We start from the raw sequence: 5,599 nt of genomic DNA on the forward strand, positions 1-5,599 counted from the left end.
CTGTAGTCCCAGCTACTCGGGAGGCTGAGGCAGTAGGAATGCTCGAGCCCAGGAGTTTGAGGTTCCTGTGAGCTAGGCTGATGCCATGGCACTCTACTCCAGGCAACAGAGTGAGACTCTGTCTCAAAAATCAATCAATCGATCAATCAATCAATCAATCTGAGAGCTCCGTAAACAACATGTATATCACCCTTAAAGCCACATAGTAGGACCCTTTCCACAAAGATTCCAGCAAGTTAGTATTTCTAGAAGTCTTCAGTTACAATTGAAGGCAGGCAACATGTGTATCACACTTGTGGCCACATAGTGGGACTCTTTCACAAGGATTCTAACAAGTTAGTATTCTTAGAAGTCTTCAGTTAAAATTCAACTGCTGGCAACCAATTTAAGGTACACCAGAAAACATATAATGGACATGGTAAGCAACTAGTGCCCTGTGACACAAATAGGCACCCCTTCAGTTGGGTTTTCAGTGGCTTCTCTAACCCTGAGTCCATATTACTGCTGTGAATTGCATAGGTAAAGTATATAACAGAGATATTGTGAAGGCTTACTACTGGGCCTGCTGGTATTCTGGCAATATGATTGAAAAATGAATGCCAAGGTCATGCCTGCTTAGAGGGACTTCCTAGACCTCCTGTAATCTCTTTTTGCCTCCTTCCTGTCGCCGTACTCACAAAGAGAAGCTACTTTCCTGACTTCCAGCATCACAGATTGTTTCACCTGTTTCTCTCCTTTATATAAATGAAGCTTTACTGTATGTACTCTTGTGTTTGACTTCTTTTGCTTAGCATTATGTTTGTGAAATGATCCTTCTTAATGTGTATATATGTGGATGATTTATTCTTATTGCTGTATAGTATTATCTAAATGTATTATAATTCATTATCCATTCTACTGTTGAAAGGGATTTGGACAGTTTCCCATTTGTGGCAAAACATTTTCTCAACATGATTGTACCAATGTATACTCTTACCAGGAATACTGGAGAATTTCAGCTACTTCTCAACACCTAATATTTTTTCTCTTGTCATTTTAGCCATTCTGGGAGGGTTGTGGTATGGCATTGTCATTTGAATTTGGACTGTTGAAGTTGAGCACCTGTTTGTATGTTTATTGGCCATTTGGATAACCACTTCTGTGAAGGATCTACCCATGGCTTTGCTAATTTTTAAAATTTGAATTGTCTCTCTCTCTCTCTCCCCTGTGGATTTGTAGTTCTTTCTATGTTTTGGATAAGAGTCCATTTTCAAATAAATGCATTGTAAATATTTTCTATCAGTCTGTGGCTTGCCTTTTGTTTTTGTCAAAGTATATTCCAACATATCAGTTTTCTCTTTATGGCTAGTGCTTTATGGCTATGTTTGCCTACTCTAAGATTCTGAAGATAATCTCCATGTTTTCTTCTAAAAGCCCTGCTGTTTACTTTTAAACATTTGCATCTGTACTCTATTGGAATTGTTTTTTTGTGTTTAGTGTGAAGCAAGGGTAAAGGTGCATTTGTTTTTCCTATACAGGTATCCTATTCACTTAGCATCATTTATTGAAAAGACAGTTCTTTCCCTGCTGTATTACATCACACTTTTTCAATTTAAAAAGTCACACATGAATTAGTCAGTTTTCTTTCTGGACCCTCTATTCTATTGGTTAGAATGTGATTCTTCAGGATCTCCAGAGGTATGACTTCTTCCAGAATTTTAGCCATCTGTACTGTGCTGTCCTCAAGTTAAATCAGTAAAAATAGAAAATTCACCCTGTGTCAATCCCTTTTTACAAGTTTGACTCCCTCCCCCCCGCCAAAGTCTTTCTGTTTCTAATAAACCTGTAGAGCCTTCACATGATTGGTTTTTGTGTTTTGTCTAGAGATTATTATTATCTATGGTAGGGTTAGTCTGTTACCAACTTACTTTGCAATTCTGAAAGCAGCTCTTACTGTCTTTTTAGTGACTATAGTGATTTCTCCTTTTATTTTATTGTTTATATTGATAATGAATGATTCTTTTTTTCATTGTTTTGCTAGGGATTTTCATTTTTCATTAATCTTTTTTTAAAAAAACAAATTTTGGCTTTGTCAATTTTTCTTGGTTTTATGTTTACTTTCTATTTCATCAATTATTGCTCTTATCTTTATTATTTCTCCTACACTCCTCAGTTTTGATTTGCTGAGGTTTTGATTTTTTTCGCCCCTTCTTATAATAAAAGCTTATTTCATTGATTTTTCTGCCTTTCTTTTCTAATAGACTGTAGGTAGTTAAGAGTGTAATTTTCTCTAAGCACTATTTTAGCTTCTTTCTACAACTTGACATTTTATGTTTTCATTATTATTTATTTCAAAATATTTTCTATTTTTTTTTTTTTTTTTTGATTTTCTCTTTGGTCCATTGATTATTTAGGACACTGTTGAGAGTGCTGAGATACTGACTTATATTGGATGCCAGGAAAGCAAGGGCAGGCTGGGATTGTCCAAGGCAAAGGAGTGCTTACATTCATCCTAATCTTAGTGGATTTTTAAGTATAAACAGAAAACTGGGGAGTTTAAATTAAAATCCAGAAAAATCATTAAATACTGATATTTTGTAATGCCCAGTGTAATAGGGTTAATGTATTTAGGACACTGTTGAGAGTGCTGAGATACTGACTTATATTGGATGCCAGGAAAGCAAGGGCAGGCTGGGATTGTCCAAGGCAAAGGAGTGCTTACATTCATCCTAATCTTAGTGGATTTTTAAATATAAACAGAAAACTGGGGAGTTTAAATTAAAATCCAGAAAAATCATTAAATACTGATATTTTGTAATGCCCAGTGTAATAGGGTTAATGTATCAAACAGTAAACATATTTTGATTCAAGAAGATTTGTCCAGTAAATGTATCTATAAAAAAAAGGCATTTACACTTTAGTAAACACTAAAACAGTGAAGATTTTTAGTGATAAAACAAAAAGAAATTCCAGAGCTAGATGGTCCAGCATTTGTGAATATCTCAGGCTGGAACTGTTTTCATATTTGCATGTAGCCCAAATGAGGAATTAAATAACGGCTGACTGGCTCTCCTTTCATGTGTCAACTAGAGTCTCATAGGCATAAAGCTACTGTGATAATCTAAGCACGTGTGATGTTCTAATTATCGTGGACATTTCTGCTGAGATGGGATCAATTTCCCTTCAGTTTGAATAATTATGAGAGCCCAGGAATAGGCCAAATATTTTAAACTATTCCATATGAAGCTTCTTACAGCACAACTACTGATTTAGCGCGAAGGGCCCCACAGGCTTGTGAAGCTTCCCTCTGAAGAAATATAAAATTATTGGACCAATTAGTAGTGTTAGAAATTTATTGTTTTGACTACTAAGAGTCTGGACATGAAGTATGTTTATGATCAGTCTCTTGCAGGATAAGATTTAAGTTAGAAATCCTAGCAAACATTTTTGTCATTAATTCAGAACCAAATTGGAGTCATCTATTACACAATTTAAAAAGATTTATTCATAGCTCTTGTTCTATATAATTATTCTACCTCTTCTTGAAGTCCGTTTTCTTAGGGAACACTTGATTATTATTTTCAAATTTTATAGCATTAATTACATTCTCTTCCTTGAATTCTTTTATTTTATAATCTCTTCCATATCTGTGATTATATTTTGTTTCTCATTTATAATGCTATATCTTTGGATTTTCTTTCCGTTCATGTCTTTTCTCTGTGATTAACATTGAAGGATTTTTTAAAAAAATCTATTTTAGTGATATTTTCACAGAATGAGGTCCTAGATTTATGCATTTATTATTTTCATTTCTAAAGTAATTAATTTCTGTCTTTTTCCGAGTTTATTCCTTCTTCCTGCTTCTCTGAGTGTCTCTTAGTCTGTTCTGTACTGCTGTAACAGAATACCTGAGACTGGGTAATTTATAACGAACAGGAACTTACTACCTCATGGTTTGGGAGGCTGGGATGCCCAAGATTCAGGAGCTGGTATCTGGTGAGGACATCCTTGCTGTGTCATTCCATGGCAGAGGGGCAAAGAGAGGGCCAGAGAAAGCAATATTGCAAATTGGCAGCCTCAAGCCCTTTTTTAATTGGCATTAATACATTCATGAGGGTGGAGCCTTCATGATCTAAACACCTTCCATTAGGCCCTACCTCCCAACACTGGCATTCGGGATAGTTTCCAACACATGTATTTTGGGAGACACATTGAAACCATAGCACTTAGGTATGCTTTTTTGCTATAGCACTTTTTAAAGCAGTAATTAAAATATGGTTCCAGGAATCTGTTATGGTAATTTCCGGATGAGCCCTATCCAATAGAACTTCCTGTGTTGATGGAAATGTTCTGCATCTACACTGTCCGGTACAATAGCCATTAAGCACATACGACTGTTGAGCACTTGAAATGTCACTGATATGACTGAGGAACTGAATTTTTAATCGTATTTAATTTTAATTATTTAAATTTAAACAGCTGTTTAAATTTTGCTAGTTGCTACTATATTAAATCACACAGCTCTAGATCAAGATTTGGCAAACTTTTTCTGTAAAAGACAAAATTTTTAAATATTTTAGACTTTGTGATCCATATGGTCTCTGTTGCTACTACTTAACTTTGCTGTTGTAGCACAGAAGCAACCACCAATAACGAATGTGTAAATGAATGAGTATGACTTTGTACCAGTAAAACCTTATTTACTAACACAGCATCTGCTAGATTTGGCTCATGGACCCTAATTTAATAACTTTTGCTCCAGATCAAAAATGTAACTGGGGGTCTATGTTTTTTTATTTCACTGGCTCTGTATTACCCAGGTCTTTTCAAGATCCTCCCTTTGGGGGTTGAGTGTGTGTGTGTGTGTGTGTGTGTGTGTGTGTATGTGTGTGTATGGGGAGAAAAGATTTTTGGAGGGGACAGAAGAATCTCTTTTCTTGCCATTTTAGGGAGATTATTACCCTTTTGGGTTGCTTTTTTCTATTTTTTTATGCATGGGTGAAGGTAGTGGCAGACAGTTTAAATTTTTTTAAACTCTGTTCTTTTAATTCTACTTTTTAAATTTTTTTTTTTATAATCTCTGTGAACCTCGTAGAGAAGTATAATTCTACTCTTTCATATACCTCTTGTTTTATAGGTGTAGTATCTTTCCAATATCTCTGAAGATATTGAAGGACCAGTAAATATTTTAGGTTTTACAGGCAATATGATCTCTTTGGCAATTACTTAACTCTGCCATGGGAAAGCAGCCATAGATTATGTTAATAAATAAGCATGGCTGTGTCTTAATAACTCTTTGATTATGGGCACTGAAATTTGAATTTCATATAGTTTTCACATTAGAAAATACTTTCCTTTTTTTTTTTCCTTTCAGTCATTTAAAAGTATAAAAACCAGTCTTACCTTATAGACCGTTACAAAAGCAGGTGGTGGGCCAAAAGATTTGCCCTATGAACCCTAGTTTGCCAACCCATGTGGTGGATTGTTCTCTCCACTCTTTTTTACCTATCACTATGATTTCATATGTCCTATCTTCCAGAAATTCTTTAAAATCTCTAGTGTGTTGATGCCTTTCACTCCTTTTCTTAGTGTTTCTATTTATTTTAAAAGATATTTAAAG

This window comes from Propithecus coquereli, unplaced genomic scaffold, assembly GCF_000956105.1.
Source record: "Propithecus coquereli isolate 6110/MARCELLA unplaced genomic scaffold, Pcoq_1.0 Scaffold30, whole genome shotgun sequence".
NCBI classification, from domain to species: Eukaryota; Metazoa; Chordata; class Mammalia; order Primates; family Indriidae; genus Propithecus; species Propithecus coquereli.